Source organism: Lynx canadensis, chromosome B1, assembly GCF_007474595.2.
Source record: "Lynx canadensis isolate LIC74 chromosome B1, mLynCan4.pri.v2, whole genome shotgun sequence".
NCBI lineage: Eukaryota > Metazoa > Chordata > Mammalia > Carnivora > Felidae > Lynx > Lynx canadensis.
Genome location: NC_044306.2, coordinates 96889587 through 96912054, shown reverse-complemented (window position 1 = coordinate 96912054; position 22468 = coordinate 96889587). Strand labels below are relative to the sequence as shown.

The window sequence follows — 22468 nt, the reverse complement described above, 5'->3', positions numbered from 1 at the left end:
CCTTCTCTAATTCTGCCTCTGTCCCAGGCTGTATCAGCCCACAATGATCTCTTTCTCTGAATTTCTACCAATTTCTTCCCTATACTATCCATTTTATTTTATGCTCTTCTTGACCGTTTTGTTACTGAAACTCTGCTTTGGATCCCTACGTGTCTCCTTTTGCATCTGTAGATATTCCTTTTCTGAGTCTTTTCCACCTCCCCTTTCCTCCTTATAATCCACCCCTGCTTCACCCAGAGGTCATCTATAAGCATCTGTCATCTGTGTTCTTTTCTCCTCTTGTTACTCTTTTTTCCTTGACATTTTATCTACTTAGTGATTTACTTCTCATCTCTATGGAAGATGTACCTCTCCAGCCCTGACCTCTCTCTGGGAGGTAATAGTACTGGCCACCAAATATTTCCATTTCTTTTCCCACACACATAGCAGACTTGCATTTCCCTATTCCTTTGAACTCAGTGTGGCCAATGAAATGTGATTGGAAGTGGTCTGTATCACTTCCAAGTAAAAGCTTAAAGAATGCACAATTTCTAAATTTTTTTTTTCTTTTTAAAGGGAGATTCCGGGGTGGTTCAGTTGATTAGCGTCCAACTCTTGGTTTCAGCTCAGGGCATGATCTCACGGTTTGTGAGTTTGAGCCCTGCATCAGGCTCTGTGCTGACAGCATAGAGCCTGCTTAGGATTCTCTCTCCTTCTCTCTCTTCCCCTCCCCTGCTCATGCTCTCCCTCTCTCTCTCTCAAAATAAATAAACTTAAGAAAAGAATGTATAATGTCTCATGCCCTCTTTCCTTTTGGCAAAATGATGGAATGTTTTAGTTATTGCTGTATAACAAACCACTCCAAATCTTAGTGACTTAAAATAGTAACTGGTTTGGGGCACCTGGGTGGCTCAGTCAGTTAAGTGTCCAACTTTGGCTCAGGTCATGATCTCAAGGCTCACGAGTTCAAGCACCGTGTTGGGCTCTGTTGTTGACAGCTCAGAGCCTGGAGCCTGCTTCAGATTCAGTGTCTCCCTCTGTCTCTGGCCCTCCTCCGCTCATGCTCATGCTCATGCTCATGCTCATGCTGTTTCTCTCTCAAAAATAAATAAACATTAAAAAAATAACTTTTATTATCACTAATGGTTTTGTGGATTGAATGGGCTCATGGGCAGCTATCTTAACTTGCTTGGGGTCTCGTGGTTCCAGCCAGGTATTTTCTGGAGCTGAAGTAATTAGGAAGCTTGACTGGATGCGAGAATAGCCAAGGCTTTCTTCTTCCCAGTGTTATCCCAGGGCCTTGCTTCACAATGGCTTCTCCAGCAGAGTAACCTAATTTCTTAGTAGTTCAGGACTCTCAAAAGTGCAAAAGCTTCCAGGTCTTGTAAGTCTTAGGCCTAGAAATAACACATTCTATTGGTTAAAGCAGTCACAGGGCCAGCTCAGTTTCAAGGGGAAGAGAAATAAACTCCACCTCTTGAATGGAGACTGGGGAGAAGAGTGATAAAGAATTTGTGGCCTTTAATCTGTCACCCCGACAATGTTTCATATGGTGGTTGCTTACCTCAGTGAGGGTCCTAGATTCAGGACAAAGTAGAAAAGAGCCTTTAGGTGACAGACACAGTCGTATGAGTGAGAAATACATCTCTGCTGTTCTAAACCACTGAGATGTTTAGAGGTGTTTGCTAGCAAACAAAACCTAATCTACACTAATACAAAAACTGGTACTGGAAGTAGGGCACTATTGCAGCAAAAACCTAAAATATGTGGCATTGACATATACGTGTCTGTTACAAATGTTAGTGGTTGGTTGGTAGGCAGCATCCAGTTCTGATTCACTTATGAATCTCCCAGCAAATCTAGCTCAGAGATTTGAGCTCAATAAATATTTCTTAAATAAGAGAGATTGTTTCTTATAATTCTGTTCTATTTCTTTATTTTAGGGGGAAATACTTCTTTCCTGCATCAGATATTTCTTGAAGTATGGAGTGGGTGCCATGATCTTAACTCTCAATACTCTATTCCAGTGCTACTAACAAGTTTCCTGATGTGTAAGTTTGGCATATGCAGCCCACCTTCTCCCTTTCCCCTTTCCCATGGGAGTCAGGCCTCCCACAGAAAGTGTGCTTTCTACTCTACTGCTTCATATCTTAAATTTCACAGGGGCCTGCCCATGCCAGGGGATGCTTGGGTAAGCTTAACAGGATGGGCCCTTTGGGGGAGGTTTTTTTGTTTTTTGTTTTTTGTTTTTTGTTTTTTCAGTTTTAGGAGCTAAGTTCACTGCCAGGGTAATTTAGGTAATTTAGTATCTAAACTTTTCATTTCTCCCTGGAAAATTCATATTGGGAGGGGGTCATAATCAAATTGAGCACATCTTTTTGGCTTTTAATTTTTAGAGTAGTTTTAGTTACCATTTGATCTTCTTTTAGGAACTTCTATTAATGTTGAAAAAGGTAGGGGGACATAATTTGAGACAGCAATAGAGCAGGTTTTCAGTTATAGCCTTGGGTACAAAACAGCCTTGGAGCTGATTTAGTGATATGTTGTTTTGACCCATTCAGGACATTCAAGGGAACAAAGTCTATACCAGTGACCCCAGGAGATTCCACAAAAGGGAGAAGAGACCTTATGAAGATGCGAGCACAATTGCCCTAACTGACCTCTGACTTCTTGTCCGAGGAGGATAACCATATCCGAAGTTGATCTCAGTGGTAAGCTGAAGGCATAAGGCAATGGTCTTTATACATTTTGCTGACATACCCCCCAAATAATTTTTAAGTTGATGTGTAAAATTTTTTGTCCTAAAATTAGTTGCAAAAGATGTAATTTCTGGTTAAAGTAAATATGAATATTTTAAAATAAAAAGGGTTAAGATGCATATAATCAAATCAAATTCCATAGAAATTGAATACTCATCATCGTCCATTTTTATAGAAATTTACATTATTTTTTCTATGAGTTTGTATTTTCACTCTACTTCCCCACAAGAGTTTTAAAAATATATTTTTATGTTCAAATATATTTTACTGCTTGTTCTGTCATTCTTTTCTGCAATAAAATTTGTTTATAATTAAAAAAAATTATGACTAAAAGTTGTGTCAAAAATTTCTTCTAGGTTGAATTATTATTACAATTATGAGTACATAATTGATTATAACAGTGTTACAAATTTCTTTTTATTTTTTAATTTTATTAAAAAAATTTTTTAAAATGTTTATTTATTTTTGAGAGAGAGAGACAGACAAAGTGGGAGCAGGGGAGGGGCAGAGAGAGAGGGAGACACAGAGTCTGAAGCAGGCTTCAGGCTCTGAGCTGTCAGCACAGAGCCCAATGTGGGGCTCGAACTCGCGAACTGCGAGATCATGACCTGAGCCGAAGTCAGACGCTTAACCGACTGAGCCACCCAGGCACCCCACATTACAAATTTTTACACATAGCTACTAAAGAGAACTAAAATTTTATTGGAAATATGTCTCTCAATGAAATGGTTGGAGCTCCCTCTTCCCAAATAGTTCATGAATGTAATTTTTTGCTAGGAGACAGAATAGAAGACAGAAAAAGACAGAATAATACCACTCGGTACAGGACTTACCAAAAATGACTAAATGATTATTGTAAATGCATTTCAAAATGCATTTATATAAAATAGAATACTATATGTAGAAAACTGCGTATCTAAATCTCCATAAAAGATAGGGATGAATAATGATGTTAAGAAATGGTTAACAAATGACAATGAGCAGTAGTGTTTGAGTAAAACAATATAGATTTTCTTTATTCAGTAATCTTTAGGTGAAAATTAATGAAAATATTTTCTCCTGTGTATAATTGCTCAAGAAAATACAAAACATTGACTGACTTCTGATACATATTTCTTTTATGTATAACACTGATCTGTTTATTGGAAATTTGTAATTTTTTAACATTTTTTTCCTTGAAATCCTCTGAAATATGTAACTGAGACATAGGAGAATGAGATTTTACATCAAGTTCTTTCTCATTTCTGAGCAGGTGTGCCTTGTAGCTGACCAGTATTTCCCAGAATGTTTTCCATAAATTTTCCATATTTGAATTCTGAGACAGATATATGAAATTTTGCTGTGAGTTTGTTACCCAGATGAAGTAAGGCTCAACCTTCTTCAGTATTTCTCTTTGGTATCTCAACAGGATTCTTTGGCATTGTCAGGGAGTGGAAGCGGAAATAGTATTGGACCATTTCTGTGCTTCTCTCTTAACAGATGTATAAGATGAGGAAAATCAGGAAATCTTCCTACAGGCTTAGCGTGCCTCGATTAAATTAAATATTGACATTGGCATTAGCATTGTTTCTTTGGTGACTCAGATGCTTTTTTTTTTTAAGTTTATTTTATTTATTTGTTTATTTATTTATTTATTTATTTATTTTTACCATTTTATTTAATGTATTTTTTTAAATTTACATCCAAGTTAGTTAGCATATGGTGCAACAATGATTTCAGGAGTAGATTCCTTAATGCCACTTACCCATTTAGCTCATCCCCCCTCCCACAACCCCTCCAGTAACCCTCTGTTTGTTCTCCATATTTAAGAGTTTCTTATGTTTTGTCCTCCTTCCTGTTTATATATTATTTTTGCTTCCCTTCCCTTATGTTCATCTGTTCTGTGTCTTAAAGTCCTCATATGAGTGAAGTCATATATTTGTCTTTCTCTGACTGACAAATTTCGCTTAGCATAATACCCTCTGGTTCCATCCGCGTGGTTGCAAATGACAAGGTTTCATTCTTTTTGATTGCCAAGTAATACTCCATTGCATGTATGTGTATATGTGTGTGTATACATACATATATATACACACATATATATACATACATGGATGAAGAAGATGTATGTATGTATGTGTGTATATATGTATACACATATATACATATACATATATGTATACATATATACACACATACATACCATGTATGTATACATGTGTACACATGTATATATACATATATACATATATGTATACATATATATGTATACATATACACACACACACATACATACCACATCTTTATCCATTCATTCATCGATGGGCATTTGGGCTCTTTCCATACTTTAGCTGTTGTTGATAGTGCTGCTATAAACATGGGGGTGCATGTGCCCCTTTGAAACAGCATACCTGTATCCTTAGATAAATACCTAGTACTATAATTGCTGGGTCATAGAGTAGTTCTATTTTTAGTTTTTTGAGGAACCTCCATATTGTTTTCCAGAGTGTCTGCACCAGCTTGCATTCCCACCAGCAGTGCAAAAGAGATCCTCTTTCTCCACATCTTCCCTAACATCTGTTGTTGCCTGAGTTGTTAATGTTAGCCATTCTGACAGGTGTGAGGTGGTATCTCATTGTGGTTTTGATTTGTATTTCCCTGACGATGAGTGATGTTGAGCATTTTTTCATGTGTCGGTTGGCCATCTGGATGTCTTCTTTGGAGAAGTTCTATTCATGTCTTTTGCCCATTTCTGCACTGGATTATTTGTTTTTTTGGTGTTGAGTTTGAGAAGTTCTTTATAAAGGATTTTGGATACTAACCCTTTATCTGATATGTCATTTGCAAATATCTTCTCCCATTCTGTCGGTTACCTTTTAGTTTTCCTGATTGTTTCCTTCGATGTGCAGAAGCTTTTTACTGTAATGAGGTCCCAATAGTTCATTTTTGCTTTTGTTTCCCTTGCCTCCAGAAGCTTTTTTGTACACGGGAACATTTGCCATCGTAAGATCTGGGATGAGTGAGAGGATGTCTGTTTTTTATAAGTGGGAAAAGAATGATTTTTACAGGAAGTTGGAAAAACAGAATTGTTGTGACATTTCAACTTCAGTCATATTTTAGGCAGCTCAGTTTTAGGACAGAGTAGATGAAAGTTGAATAAATGGGATTGATTTCCTAAAAATCATCTATGTTTTCCTTGGAAAGTACTTATAGAATCCCAGTGTAGATAGACTCCAGTTTGAAAACTACTAAGTTTAAGACAATAAAATTATGTAGGGAATACAGTGTAGTTGCAGGGGATTCTGTTAACGCTCTTAGCCTCTTGGGCCTCTTGGCCTCTTCCCCATTGGCAAGATGCTGAATGGTGAGAAACTAGGTGAGAAAGCTCAGCCTTGTGGCCAGTTTTACTCTTGGAGCAAGGCTGCCATCAGGAATCATGCCTTCTGGTCTGTTTCTTTTTACTGCAGATTTTACAGGGACATGTCTTCAAGTGGGTGGAGGGGAGAGTCTCTGTCATCCTGCTCTGCTAGTCAGTGACTCAGTGGTAAGTATGCCTGCTCCCATTGGTGGTGCCTTGTTCCCAGCATCAGCTTTATCAGTAAGAGTGATAATTCTCAGCTGTCTACTGTTTTGCCTGTTTTTCAGTTTGTTCACAACTTGGTAGGAAGAAGGATGTGGTTTACTGTGTCCCCTAAATACTCTCCATTCTTAATAGTGCTATGAATGTTAACACAATAAATATGTACTGTGAGTTTTCCTGAGTTCTTTTAGCCATGAAGTTATTATCAATGCTGCTTGCTTTTTTTCCTAATAGATTTGTGCATAGCAGTAAGTGTAGTTTGTTTTCAAATGTTATTTTCCAAGAGACTATCACTGGGCAATATACATAAAACATCAGAAGAGTTAAGTTCAGGAGAAAAAGAATTGCTCTGTAGCCTTAAAGAGTTCTTTAACATACACTATGTCCCAAGTTTCACAGAAGGTGAATGAATACATTAATGGGTTGACTGAGGAAATTGGGCTTGTTATTCTGTTTCTTCCTGTGCTATAATTTACCTAGGTTGCTAAGCCTTAGTTTGAACATTCATAAAACAATGGTATAAAGTATGGCCATTATATGAGAAAATAAGATTATAAAGCAAAATAAGGAAGTGATAACTAATAGAAGCTCTGGGCATAAATATCTCTCCAATTTCAAGGAAATGGCACTTTTTAAAGGGACACAAACCTACGTTCTCTAAGCACTTGGGTCTTTATAAAATGACCTATGTTTTTGATTGCAAAAAAATCTGTCAAGTTTAAAAGGTTTAATTTAACACAAAATAAACTCTTCTTGAATTCTCTACAATGGATTTGTGCAGATAATTCAAGTATTGTCCTACACTAGCAGAAATTTTGACTGACTTTGACTTTGTTGTGGTTATTGAAAGGAAGTTCTCCAGTAGAACCCTGCTTTTTAAAAGGAAACAGGTTCAGGAATTTCTGACAAGAAGAACCAAAAGTTTTGATTCTTCTTTTCCTCTTGCCTCTAACATCTAATTTAACATCAAGTCCTATTGACCCTGTTTCCAAAATAGTATATCAAACATGACCAACCACTTCTCCATAGGTCTACTGCTACTATCCTAGTATAAAATCAGTTGCTCTGATTTGGACAATGACAACAGCTTCTTGTTTGTCCATTCTTACCTTCTTTGTCATTAACCATTTAACAATATAAATCAGACTCTATCACTTCTCCGTCTATACTTCGCTAATGTCTTTCTTTTGCATTGTAATAAAATCCAAACTCCTTATCATGGCCTATATCATCTATTCTACACCTACCTTATGGTCACTCTCCTATTACCTTCCTTGCTTATTATGTTCCAGCCATATTGTTTTTCCATCTTTGTTTGAATATTCCAAGCTCATTCCTATCTTAGATTTTCTAAGGCCTGACTGAGAATATTCTCATCACTTAGGACTCAGCTCAAATGTTCACCCCTCAAAGAAGCTGATGTATGTCTAAAGAGCTCTTACTCTGTCTCCCTCAACTTCAATCATTCCCTATCCTGCTTAATTTTCTTTATCACATTTAGCACTACCTGAAATTATCTTATTTTTACATGTTTATTTTCTATCCCTCTGCTCACCCCCAATAGAATGTGATTCCATGATGGTAGAGCTGTTGGTCCTGTTTCCTGCTGTGTTGTCACAGTTTAGAATGAAGGTTGTCATTGATGGGAGTTATTAAATATTTGCTGAATGAGTGAATGAATTTTGCCAGTTTTTGCCAGCATATGGAGGTTTTTCCCTCTAGGGCAGAACTTAACCAAGCTACAAGATTGACATATAAAACCCTTATGTCAATATGTTAGTTTTCAGTGAGCAATATAACTGTCACATGGACTCAGACTTGCACTGATATGACCTGTTGAGGATTTTCTGCCTATGGGCTGACAAACAAAAGACTGGGGATTAAAGCAGAGACTTTTGGGGCGCCTGGGTGGCGCAGTCGGTTAAGCGTCCGACTTCAGCCAGGTCACGATCTCGCGGTCCGTGAGTTCGAGCCCCGCGTCAGGCTCTGGGCTGATGGCTCAGAGCCTGGAGCCTGTTTCCGATTCTGTGTCTCCCTCTCTCTCTGCCCCTTCCCCGTTCATGCTCTGTCTCTCTCTGTCCCAAAAATAAATAAATGTTGAAAAAAAAAAAAAATTTAAAGCAGAGACTTTTTGGGAAAAAATAGAATACAAGAAATGGGAATTAGATGGCTTGTATAGTTAAATATATCCATTTATTTAACAAATGTTTATAGGTATCTGACTGTGTTCTGTGCTAGGTACTGAAGAATCAACAAGGAATAATATCAAGTACCAGCCTTTATGGGTTTGCAGTCTAGTTGGGGAAGCTGGTGATAAACTGACAATTACAAATAAATGTCAAAAGTACTCTTTTTAGGTTAATGTCAGGGTGATATGTTTAGACCTAGAAGGGAAACTGAGCCTTGGGGGACTGAAGTGAGTTTCCCAGGAAATGTTATTTGAGCTCTGAGGAATTAGCCAGGCAGAACAAGGAATGGCATGGTGGGGGAAGGGTAGTGCTGGCAGAAGCTGCAGTCCAACCAAAGGTCTAGAACCTGGAGAAAGCAGGGCTTTCTAAAAACTCCAAGTAGATCTATGTGGCTGGAGTCGAGTTTGAGGTTGGAGCGGGGTAGGGTGAGAAGGCTGGTGATAAGAGCCATGGACTTCGGTTTGGACTTTATCCTGATAAGAGGTAAAAGGGAGCCATAGAAAGTTTTTGTTTTGGTGGAGAGATGGAGTTCTTCTTTCACATTGCCAGAGTACAGCCAGTACTTTGCATTCTTTTGTCACAAAGATTTTTCCATGAACATCTGGGTAAGGTCCACACTCCTTTTCCTTGCACACAAGACCTTTCCTTTGCTCACTCTCAGCCTTATATCTGCTGCTCTCCATTGTGTATTCTGTGCTCTAACCTGCCAAATTTCTCAGTTTCCAGACTCACTCTCCAATCTTTAATTATGCTTTTGTATCCCCCATTCCTGTTAGTACCCTCACCCACCCCGCTTCCAAAAAATGTTATTGGATTATTCTTCAAACTACAAAACTACATGTTCTTTGCAACAAGCCAAACAAAACAAATGTGCAAAGAAAAAGTTAAAACTTTCTTTCTTCCTCTCACCATTAAACCCATGTACAATGTGCTTAAAATATTTTTATGCTCTGAATGCTCAACTATATTTAATAAATACTCTAAAATATTTTTAACTAACGTAGATCTATGCTATAAAATTTGTACAGCTTTCACCCCCATTCCCCAAACAATATGGGCATCATTCCAGTACCTGCTGGATGTCAGACCCTATGTTTTATCTCATTTCCTGCACAACTAACATATGAGGTAGATACTCTTATCCCCAGTGGGTAGATGAGGAACTGAGATGTGATTAGTTTGCCCAAGGTTGCACAGCTAGTGATTGTGGGAGCAGCAATTTGAACTTGGGGAATGTAGCTCGCAAGTCCACAGTGCTAGCCACTGACTTTTACTGTCTCCCAAATAACGCTATTTTTGTTCTTTTTAATAACTGCACAATGTTTATATTCAGACTTTATTTGGTCACGCCCCTACTGGTGAATGTTGAGGGTTATGTGTGTGTGTGTGTGTGTGTGTGTGCGTGCATGTGTTTTGCCACTACTTAAAATGCCTCAATATGTAATTCTCCAAAGTGGGATTTGAGGTCAGAAGTCTCTCCAAAGTGGGATTTGAGGTAAGAGGGCTCATTCATTCATTTATTTTTAAACAAAATCCAAACAAAAAAGCACCATTAGGATAACTGTGAATGCCTTTAAATAATGACTTTTTAATTATATAAATATTTTATTTTATTTTTTATTAAATTTTTTTATTTTATTTTATTTATTTATTTATTTATTTATTTATTTATTTAGAAAGAGCATGAGCAGGGGAGGGGCAGAGATAGAGGGAGACAGAGAATCTGAAGCAGGCTCCAGGCTCTGAGCTGTTAGCACAGAGCATGATGTGGGATTTGAACTCACAAACCGTGAGATCATGACCTGAGCTGAAGTCGGATGCTTAACCGACTGAGCCACTGATGTACCCTATATAAAGATTTTAAATAAACAGTCTTTCATTATTACATACATTGTTAAGACTCTGAATTTTGACAAACTGAGTTTAGCTGAGCTACCTGTAATAGCTTAGCTAATTATTTGCATTTGTATCCAGAAATGCATATTTTTGTACCCAATTATCATAGTGAATATGCTAGTTATTTGCTAGCTTACTTTGTTTTGGAGACAAATGTGTCCAATCTTATTCAATAATTGTATAACACATTTCAACACTTCAAAAACAGTGCCTGGGACTAGTATACAGCATGGTAGTTTATTCAGAGGTTGTTTCTTATATGGATTTTTTCTCCTGACTATACCTTCAGCTTATATCTTAGTTTGTCATTATCTCTTATAGCAGAAAGTGCTCCCTAAATGACAGTTGATAAGTAAGTTATTAATATTGTTTTAAATACATTTTTTCTTGCATTATTGAATGTTCTTCCCCTTTAGAGAGAAACCTTGAAGATTTTATTTTTCATTTAGCTTTATGTATGTCTTCAGAGAAGAAAACTAAATCCTATTGTTTTCATAAATAGCTATCTAATATCAGTTCTGAATTATTTTCTTGTTAATTAAAGAATAACCCAGATAGAAGTGCTAACTGGCATAATGATAGTTTGCCTTTGTATTTTAGAACCTATTGGCCACCAATTAATACTGCATCTTGGTAGATATCTTCCTTCCCATCTCAGACAATAAGTTTCAAATGGTACAAATAAAGAATATACAATATTATCATTAATTTCTCCCAAAACTTTGAACAACCTCACCATGAATGACATTTATGTACTACATTTTTTTTTAACCTACAGGCTACCATGTGGGGAAAAAAATATGAGAAGGTTTTATTGACTAGATTTATTTTAATATTGAACATTTTTTTTGACATTATCTGAGCTTGTGCACCGAAGATGTGACACAGGGTCAGAACTAGGGCAGGGATGCACTTATTTCAAATTCAGAATTTAAGAGGGTGCCAAATAGCTCTGTAATCAATGTATATCCTATTTTGGTGTAATATTTTTTGAATAAAAATTAAGGCCAAAACATTAAAAATTTAAGTAAAGATCAGAAGAGATCTACATTCTGGTTTTGGGGGGGACCATTAATCTGTTTGAATACTGGGTGAAAAATGAGTGGAAAAGGAGAGATCTCGCTGTTTTCTTCTTTGGTTTAAAGACAAAATGGATCTAAACTTAATACCCCATCTCACACATAGCATCATTAGATTAGCATTATTTCAGTCAACATGGTAACTTTAATGAATTGAAACCATTATCTTCTATCATCTATATTTACTGTATAAACATATCATTATCTTACCTATAAATTTGTTTAAAGTATTACACCACTTGGAAAGCTGAATGGAAATTTACAAAGAAATACAGCTGACCCTTGAACAGCACAGTTTTGAAATGTGGAGGTATACTTACACAGGGATTTTTGGGCATACTTATTTTTATTATACATAGTCAAACTGTTATGATTCAAGGGTTATGTATGTAGCATTCTAACACCCCACTTATACTTATTGATATTTTTAGCTTCTTAAGGTTTTCTTTTTTTTGGCACTGCGGTTGATAAAACAGCACACCTTCATTTTGATATGCTGCTGGACTTCAGGTGAGGTTGAGAATTTTTCTGTATGTTTTTGAGATATTTGCATTTCTTCTTCTATGATCTGTCCATTCATTTCCTCTTTTGTGAATTTTTTTTTGTTGTTGGATTGCTTGTCCTTTATCATTTTTTTGGTGGGGGGGATGTTTATAGTAGTAGTAATATTAACCTTTTTTTCTAACATGTGTTCAAATAGTTTTTCCTCTTTTACATTCACTTGTCTTGATTTTTTAAAAGGCATCTTTTAACTTATAGAAATGTTTAATTTTTTATGTGGTTAAATCTGTTGGTCTTTCCCTTCATGGCTTTTGGGCTTCCTGAAATTGACAGATTTTTGGTATCTCTTTTCAAATTTTTTTTTTTTTTCAACGTTTATTTATTTTTGGGACAGAGAGAGACAGAGCATGAACGGGGGAGGGGCAGAGAGAGAGGGAGACACAGAATCGGAAACAGGCTCCAGGCTCTGAGCCGGCAGCCCAGAGCCTGACGCGGGGCTCGAACTCACAGACCGTGAGATCGTGACCTGGCTGAAGTCGGACGCTTAACCGACTGCGCCACCCAGGCGCCCCCGGTATCTCTTTTCATTAAAGATTGGGACAGCCAGCCAAGACTCTTTGGAGAGTGCTTGATGGGCTTTGATAACTTTTGTCTCAGGCTCTTTTACTTGTGTTGCTACCTCCCACTCTCCTTCTTCTGAGGGATCTGTTCTTTTTTAGGATTTGTTATTACATTCAAGCAAAGCCTTTCTGACCTAGGAGTCATTTGTCACTTATAAAAGTGTGCTTGCATATCTTTGCTCTGATTCACTGTGCAGATTTTCTGTTTTTCTCCTTGTTTTAAGAAGCAATCACCATGTGGTCTTCTATTTTATGCTTTGTGTATTGGGCCATCTGCAGCCTCTGAGTTATTAAGCTTTTTAGAGGCACTCTAATGGGGAGGCATGCCCTTGGTATAAGAACTGTGGATGGTGAAGATAAATTGGTAATGTGGAGGTCATGGGCTTAATGGTGAGTTTGATTCTTTGATTATACCTGTATAATCCTGGGAGGTTGTTATAAGCCTCAGAGCCTTTTCCCATAAAATGGAAGTGATAATAATACTGCTCTGAGGCTACTTTTTGACAGTGCAAGAAAGGCCTCTAACTTCTTTCTTTTTGGTCATGTTTCAAGAATATTTTAATGAGGTGAGGTCTTCACAAATTACCTTGGTACCCCTTTTGGCAAAACAAATTCTTTTATTTGCTGTCAGCCCATAAAAGAAGGATAAAATTTCTTGGCCTTAAAGACTGAAATCCTTTACAGAGTGTCTGGAATGAACTGCCCTTATTTCATTATTGAAAAGAGAAACTTTTAAACTCTTAGTGGAAATTAAATTTGAGACCATTTTACACAAACCATGGCTTAGGACCAAACATAGAGCATACGTAGGTAAAGGGTAGACATGAGGGAGAAGAGTCTGGCCTGCATTTTGGTGGATTTCAAAATGTGCACAGAATTTGTTCCACATCTTCATTAGTGGGCTCAAAGAAAAGAAAGTTACAAGGGATCTAGAGTTACCACCTGTGCCTGCCCCCTGCCCTCAAGCTGGTGATCATAAAACCAATTTATGAATGCAGTTTGTTAAATTGCTCAACTGATAGTATTTCTGGATGTTAACTAATTTTAGAGGATTTGAGGCTAGGTATAGGGAGCTGAGAAGTGGATCTCAGGAGAAGTGGATCTCAGGAGAACTTATGCCTGACCCTGTGTAATGATCTGCTTTATTCTTTGCCTCCCACATCCACATTTGAGGCAGCATAGACCTGAATCCGGTAGACAAGAGGAAAGAGGACTGACAAAACCAGATCCTAGTTTAAAAGTCTTGCTGTCCTTCAAGCTCAGGCCTTGACGGGTTCAGACTTTATGCATGAAATCAAAGCAACTAACATATTTGAATGCCATGTTAAGACACTGTGAGATGGTGAGTGTATATGTAAGGGAGAGAAAGAAAGAGAAGGGGTAAAGGAGACGGAATAGTGGGTATAGAATTAAGGCAAAGTTCTTGCCCTCAAGTAGCAGAAACAGTTAACTCAAATGCCTAGAAGGCCAACTACATTAAGTTAGTCAAGTGGTTTTGCACATATAAGAAAAACAACATAGTGAGCAGGATGAATGACAACAGATACTTGTGTCACTAACAAAGGAGGTGGTGGGGGCTATGGCAAACTGAAGTGTGCCATCTCTGTTTACCAGGAGTAGCCCATGCAATGATCTAGCAGATCTAGTTCTCAAAGTAGGGTTCCTGGACCAGCAGCATCAGACTTGCCTGGAAATTTATTAGACATTCTAGTTTTCAGGCTATCCCTGACCTACTGAATCAGAAAATCTGAGAGTGGAGTCCTGCATTCTATATTTTAACAATCTCTCTGTGATTCTGATGCTCCCTAAAATTTGAGTGCTGCTTTGTGGGAATTTGGACCCAGTGTTACCAGATTTTTTGCTTTTTCAAAAAGATGCTAGAAAACTAAATTTTTATGGAACTATACAGATTTTTAGATATTAAAAACTACAGAGAGGGGCGCCTGGGTGGCTCAGTCGGTTAAGCGGCCGACTTCGGCTCAGGTCATGATCTCACGGTTCGTGGGTTCGAGCCCCGCGTCGGGCTCTGTGCTGACAGCTCAGAGCCTGGAGCCTGTTTCCGATTCTGTGTCTCCCTCTCTCTCTGCCCCTCCCCCACTTGCACTCTGTCTCTCTCTTTCTCAAAAATAAATAAACATTAAAAAAAAATTAAAAAAAAAAAAAAACTACAGAGAGTATATGTAATTTGGGGAGGGCCGTAGAAAACTACTTGTATAGGCCACACTGTAACCAAAGAAAGTACATCTGTGGGCCTTGTGGTCTCCATGCCTCCAGTTTCAACTTATAAATCAAATGTCATGTTGACAATGAATAACTGAAAATACTGCTGGACTGGAGGCATGACTCTCAGTGAGTATTCATGGGTTGGAGGGAGACAGTGTGGCAGTAGAGTCTGGCAGAGGAGGCTTTTAAAAGCTGCACAAATTCTTCCCCAGCCCAGATGCTTCCTCACTTCCCTCTGTGGTGAAGCTGAAGGATTTTGAACCACTGTACCTCTTGTAAGTCCAGAGTGTCCCTCAGGTGTGCAATAAAGAAGAAAAGAAGACTGTGTCACAGTTCTAGAACACTATGGTTTTTAAACTACTTCCACACCTGTCCTTTCATCACATCTGTCCATGAAACCTGTGCAACAGGTATGACAGGTATTGTCTCCTTTAGAGCTGCCCAAATAGGCTGGGTGAGGTTAAGTGATTTGCCTGAAGTCACCCAGTTTGTAAGGAGTAAACATGAGACTAGATACCTAATCGTATAACTTCTAGAGTTTTTCTCCCATACATAGTTCCACGTATTTACGTGTACTGGTTTATCTCTACCACCAGTAATTCTTAAAAGGATCTGATGTGGCTTGCTTTATTATGACTGGTGACTGACTTTTACCATGTGTTATGATCAAGCCCCAGCCAATCTCCTCCCTGGCTTGGTGTGCTGCCTGGGGCCCCAGATCGTCTTCCTTTTGCCTCCTGTGAAACCCAAATACCAGTCACCATTCTTGGGACCCTTGGCCATCACCACCTCTGCACTTGGGCTGTATCTATTTGGAGTTCCTGGTTTCCCTCTTCTGGCCTGTCTTGCCACCCACTAAGCCTCAGGGGGGATACTCTGAGTCCAGAGCTGTTTCTAGTACAGGTGATAGGTTACATGGACATCGGTTGTCTAACTGAACTGAGCTCATTTTGCATAAGCTGCTGAATAGCTGCCATAGCAGTGGCTTTCTGACACATGGCAAATCTGGATGATAAACAATGTACATTACCAGGGGAGTGAGAATTTAGAATTCTTCAAGTATTCTCCCCAGTCTAGCTTAAAATAGAGTAGTCATGCATCTGCATAGCACTACCAGCAGAATTGTAGTAGTTTGTAATTTCTAGGATCCATTAAATACTACTTTGAGGAATTCTGGAATGCATTGTGGCTTATCTTCCACACAGTCTTTTTTTTTTTTTTTAACTTGATGTATTTATTTTGAGAGAGAGAAAGCACACATGGAAGGGACAGAGGGAGGGAGACAGAATCCCAAGCAGGCTCTGCACAATCAGCGTGGAGCCCAATGCCGGGCTCAAACCCGTGAACTGTGAGATCATGACCTGAACCAAAGTTGGACGCCTAACTGACTGAGTCACCCAGGCACTCCCCCACACAGTCTTTTGAAGGGGGCTAGGATTAGGGAAAGACACATGCAGAGAAACATAGAGACAGAGACAGAGAAAGACACACAGAGACACAGAGTGAGAGAGAGACAAAGGGAGAGAGAGACAGAGAGGTAACTACCTAGCGAGTATGAAAGTCCTGCTGTGTGTATTTGTAGAAGGAAATGGAGAAGGTTCCTTTTGCTAGCACCTTGCTTTTGCCAGGATTGGCTTCATTACAGTTTTCTTAATCAGGGATAGCAGATCCCCAGTGGGAAGGGTGTATTTCAGCCTTATCTTGGATGCTTCCTTACTTTACTTGACTTAATTCAAAACTACAAACAGCTTAGTGTGTAGCTTGTACCATTTCCTTTGCATATAATGAAAGTTTTATTTTAAAAAAGTCCCCATAACCATTTTTGCTGTTTTTCTACAGTAAGAGTAATCAAAAGAGAATTCTAAATACTTTATGAGCCATTTTTACTTGACAAAATAGTTTTTCTGAGCCAGACCTCTCTCTCTGAAACTTAGGGGCAGGAGAACTAGACTTTTATAGGAAAACTATGAATTCTTGTACATTGTCATATACTGCTCAAGGCCTTTTAAAAATAATTTTTTACTTTTCTTATTTTCATTAGATGTAATGGTAAAACCCAGTTACTATCCTCAAAATAAGGAGAGCATCAAATCTCAAACCGAAATATAAAAAGAAATTTCTTATTGATTCTGCTTGAATCTTCCTAGTGAAAATATTAAGCAGAAAAATTATCATATAGGAAAGCCATCTTTGATTTAAGTACAGATTTCAAACATCATATTTTTAAAATTGGGGAGAGATGTGTAAATTCAGTTTTTCCCATTGGCCTAGACTCAAGCACCTGCCTTTCTGTTGTGCAGTTACGTCCCCATTAACAAATGATCTGGAAGTAAAATCCTTTAGTCAGCTGTGGTCAAACAGGAAAATCTTCATGAAGTATTCCAGACAGGAAAGCATGTGCTCAGCCAGGTCTGCCTGAGAACAAACAGCATCATTAAGGACCCTCAGGCAGTAGCATCTGTCTCTCTGTCTGTCTACACTCCTCTGCAGATCAGCAAGGTTGCAAGTCCTGACAGTTTCTCTTTGGGTCTCTATTTTTTCCTTTTTCTGCCATTTCCTTCTCTTGGTCATGATTCTCCCCACCATCACAGGGCTGGGCTCTAGCCCTTCCCTCCAATATCAGTTGTTTTCACGCATTGTCAGGCTGCCAGATTCTCCTTTCTAGAGCCTGGGATCCTCTTTGTGATAATTCTTCCTGTCCCACCTTTAGGCACTCTCTCCTCCTCCCTCTATCAAAACATGAAAGGATCATAAGGCCCAGATAGGATGGTTCCAGCTGTACACTACTGCCATTGAGCTGTTCTGGGGAGAAGGTGTGTAGGACTAACCATGGTGTACTTTCTGGAGGCTGAGGTGCCTCATCCTCAGGCAGTGAAGATGGCAGCAAAGACCCAGGCCACCTGTAGACAGTGAAGTCCCATGAAGCAGGTCCTGCCCATTCCTGTCTCTTGTGTCCTCACTCCCTTGAATTTGCACTCACCTTCCCTCTGCCTTAGAGAGTTCCATTGCATATTTTATGTTTTAAGAATGTCCAGTGCTATTTTAATAAACATTTAATTCTGTTTTCATACTGTATAAAATACTTTTTCAGAAATTGGGATAAGACTCTCAATAAATTGGGATGAAGACTCTCAATGCTTTTTGTATTATTTCCATGTCTAAAAATAGTTTAGGGGCACCTGGATGGCTCAGTTGGGTAAGCACCCTACTCTTGATTTTGGCTCAGGTTGTTATCTCATGGTCATGGGATCGAGCTCCACTCCATGTAGGGCTCTGTGCTGACAGTGTGGAGCCTGGTTGGGATTCTGTCTCTCCCTCTTTCTCTGTCCCTCCCCTGTTCTCTCTCTCTCGATAAATAAATAAACTTAAAAAAATAAATAAAAATGAGTTTATTACAAAGAAATATGTTGATGGACTATAATATCTTCATTAATAGAAGAAATTTTAGTAAACTGACTCAATTGTCACTGAGGAATATTTTAATTTGCTTTATGACAAAATAGAAATAGCAAGTAATACATTAACAATAGTTAATTTTTTATTTATTACATCCGTATTAAAATAAAAATAAAGGAAAAAAATATAGAAAACTTTACTTATAATCCTACCACTCCATATTATTTGTTTTTATCTTCCTATGCTCCCTTCTAGGCCCACACAATGTATTTGTGAAGCTGCTGGATACGGTTCCTAACGCACTTCTATGGTAGAGGAATTCTTGTGAAAAGTTGTATTACATTTGGGGGTTGTATTCAAATTAGGTTTTAGTAGTATCCACCTGTTTAATTAGCTGCATTAACCAGCTTTAGTCTACTATCTCAGAACTTTGGCTGTACTATTGTAATATTGAGATTCATTTTTTTTTTTTTGGTGGTGGTGGTGGAGCTATGATTTTATTACCACCAGCATATGGAAGAAAAGCTTTGTGACACTAAGATTTTCATTGTATGTTTCACTATATATAGTGAGTTTGTGGGTATTAATAGGCCTTTACATGTAAGAGTTGAAATCCCTCTTTATCTTGGATTCCTGTGTCCTGTGAACATCATGGAAAATTTTCTGCTCAAGATAGGCAGTGGATTGGGTCTAAAGTAATTATCTACCTTGTCATATTCCTAATGCATATTCCCAAACTTAGGGGACAAACAACTCTGGCTTCTCCCTCTTCCTGGTTTTCTTTCTGAAATTGCAGATTTCTTTTTTTTTAAATTTTTTTAATGTTTATCCTTGAGACAGACAGAGCGTGAACAGGGGAGGGGCAGAGAGAGAGAGAGACACAATCTAAAACAGGCTCCAGGCTCTGAGCTGTCAGCACAGAGCCCGACACGGGGCTCGAACCCACGAACTGTGAGATCATGACCTAAGCCGAAGTCAGATGCTTAACCAACTGACCCACCCAGGTCCCCCTGAAATTGCAGATTTCTTGTCTTGGTGTTTACGAAGCTTGCCTGATTACCAAAATCATCTAAAGTACAGGAGAAAAACAATTTCCCCGGGCCCTTTTCAGAGCTTTTGAATCAGAATTCTGAGGGGTGGCTTGTTTTAAATAGGCACCCTAGTAATTTTTACAATCTAGGCAAATCTGGGAAGCAGTCATTTATTTGAAGCCAGTTCATAGCTGCTGGCTCACACATTTGCTCTGCCCACATTTAAAGAGAGGAAGCCAGCAATTCCATCCTTGGGAGACCAACAGCTGTGTAGGTCCTGTCCTTATTCCACTCCATATATGGCTGTGGCCATGACTATATGAAATATAGCACAGGAGAGCAGGCCAGTATGGGAAGATGGTCCACTCCCCCCCATACACACCCAATGTCATCATACAGAAGTCTACCACAACCTTCAGTTTTGCCAGTGAAGAAGGAGAAATATATAGGTGGGGTTATTTTCTCTGCATCACTTACAACTTTGGAATTGTGTTCCTTACAGAAATTTTAATTATGTACATGATGGGATATATGCATGTGTGTGTGTGTGTTTAGAATTTTTCTTTATGCTTTTTTTCATGTGGTTACTGGGTTATTTTAATGTTTATTTTTGAGAGAGAGACAGAGCATGAGCAGTGGAGGGGCAGAGAGAGGAGACACAGAATCTGAAGCAGGCTTCAGTCTCTGAGCTGTCAACAAAGAGCCCAACCCCGGGCTTGAACTCACTGACTGTGAGCTCATGAACTGAGCCAAACTTGGAAGCTTAACCCACTGAGTCACCCAGGCTCCCCAGTTATTGGTTTATTTTAAATTCAGTTTATGCACTGAAAAATTGCTCCTTTATTAATTCCAGTGCTATTAATTTGAAAGTTAAGCAGAGTTTATACAACTCTAGGTCATTGCCCACATCTGGAATAGTATTCTCTGAAGTAGGCTGGTCCCAAAGTTGTGAAATAATGGGGCTTTTTGAGTTTGCACTTATTTCTTGAGTCTCTCTCCTTGCCCTGGGGGATCAGGGCCCTCCTGTTGTCCTCTAGCTGCCCATCCTATCTACGCTCCCCACCCCCCTTCCCTGGCAGTGCCCCATGCTCCAAAATTATCTTTCCCTCCCTTTTAAGTTCTTCTGAGTCAAAAGATAAAAATAGAATAACAACGGTAAAACATAACCCAGTAACTCTCATTCCCTAGATTTAGCGATCTCAGACAGCTGGTAGAAAGAAAAGAATGGATGAAATGAATTCATGCCATGGTGAGAATGACTGATTGGATGACTTACTACATTAACACACTATCTCAGGGACATTCACATTTTAAAACAGTGCTTATTAAGTTCAAGGAATAAGTTCCAAATACAGGCTATTAAGCAGTTTTAAGAAGACGGGTAATTTAGGGGCAGAGGGATCTTTAAATCACACCACAAGGGCCATAGTTCACTCTACTACCCAAGTTCAGCCGTTGCTCTTGGAAACACGTTGATATGGTATTCAGCCAGGAAGGCCGGGGAAACATGCTTGGGTTGGGTTAAAGGGCAATTCCAGGCCTTTATCCCCACCCTCTTGGTCTCTCTCTCATCTCCAGCAGGGCACTACATGGGTGCATTCTCTGCAGGGTGCGTTGTCACAAGAATTAACAGATCACCTGCTAATGCAGGGTCCACCCCAGCAGAAGGAGCCAGGAAGGCCCTCATATTTTCATTATTTAAGTATGTTCACTTGTGGACTAGAGGGTGTCAGTTACTGCCCTTTCATGTAGACAGAATCAAGAACCTTTGGCACCGGCTGTTATCGCTGTGTATAAAGGTTAAAAATTGACTGGAAGAAAATGTGGTACTTTATTCTCCCTCGTGTCAGTTGAAAGTTTATTTCTATGTGTTTTTGTGTCACTGAAATAATAAACAACCAGGCAGGCCTTTTTTTTTTTTCATTGAAGAATTCTGCATTAGGAAATGAAAATATTTTACCAAGTAAATGCAGAATGATTGATAGAGCAAGCATACTATACCTCTGCACATAAGTCTGTGTGTTATGAGATATGCTTCCTGCCATCCTTGGGTCCTTAGGTATCATGACTACTTGATGATTTTCAGTGATGGGATAGACCTACAGAAACAAGGCTGGACATGGCTCTCTTGAATTTTAGTTTTCCCTCCTCCCTCACCTATTTAGTACTTCCTATACAAAGCAAAAATCTGAAATGTTGGCAGCAGAACTTGGATGGGCCTGATTTCCGTCTGCAAGGTGTACTGAATAATACTGAAGAAACCTTTTTGTCTCAAGAGCAATGATTTTTCTGAGTGACTTTGATGCTCTGAGTGATTTCTTTTGAGTTAGGGTGTTTAAATTACTCATTCTTCAACTGTACTGAAAGAAGCAAGTGTACACATTTTATTATGAAACAGCAAAGAGTTTATCAGTAATAGCTGATACAACTGGGTGCCAGGCTCTGTTCTGTTTAATGTGTGTCATATCTACTTCTCACAACAACCTTGTGAATGTTTGCCGTTTTTGTTGCTGTTTATAGATAGGGAAACTGAAGCATGGGGAGTTTGGGTGATTTCAACAAGGTTCTACGCTGGGCTTATGGTCCTACTGGGAAGTGGACGTGGGCAGCATTACTTCACAGTGTTCATACTTAGCCACAGAGCCATACTGCCTCTTTAGCAACAACAACAAAAAGCCTAGAAGAATACACTGCAACCTGGTGTATTGTTGAGAGGACAGGTCCTCTCTAGGATTATGAGAAGGGGGCCAGAAGGAATATTTGCTTTGTCTGTATCATTTGAATTTCTATTTATGATGACAATATATTCATGTATTACTTAATATAATTGAAACTTTTTAAAAGTTTATTTCTTTATTTTGAGAGAGACACGTGTGTATGAGCAGGAGAGGGGCAGAGAAAGAGGAAGAGAGAGAATTCCAAGCAGGCTCCTTGTGGGACTTGATCCCACAAACCATGAGATCATGACCTGAGCTGTCAGATACTTAACTGACTGAGCCACCCAGGCACCTCTATAATTGAAACTTTTTTTTTTTTAATAATTGAAACTTTTAAAGTTAAAATTGTTAAAGTCCTGGGGCACCTGGGTAGCTCAGTCAGTTAAGTGTCTGTCTTTGGCTCAGGTCATTATCTCACGGTTTGTGAGCTCAAGCCCCACGTTGAGCTCTGTGCTGGCAGCTCAGAGCCTGGAGCCTGCTTCAGATTCTGTGTCTCCCTCTCTCTCTGCCCCTCCCCTG

General features: G+C 38.9%; 1 long non-coding RNA gene across 1 annotated transcript; it reads left to right on the top strand.

The window, feature by feature from the left end:
• Window positions 1-1931: 1931 nt before the first annotated feature.
• LOC116738038 lies at window positions 1932-6262 on the top strand. The gene is made up of 3 exons (XR_004343576.1): window positions 1932-2030; window positions 2541-2690; window positions 6185-6262. It is a non-coding gene; the product is annotated as an uncharacterized LOC116738038 (long non-coding RNA).
• The last annotated feature ends 16206 nt before the right edge of the window (window positions 6263-22468 follow it).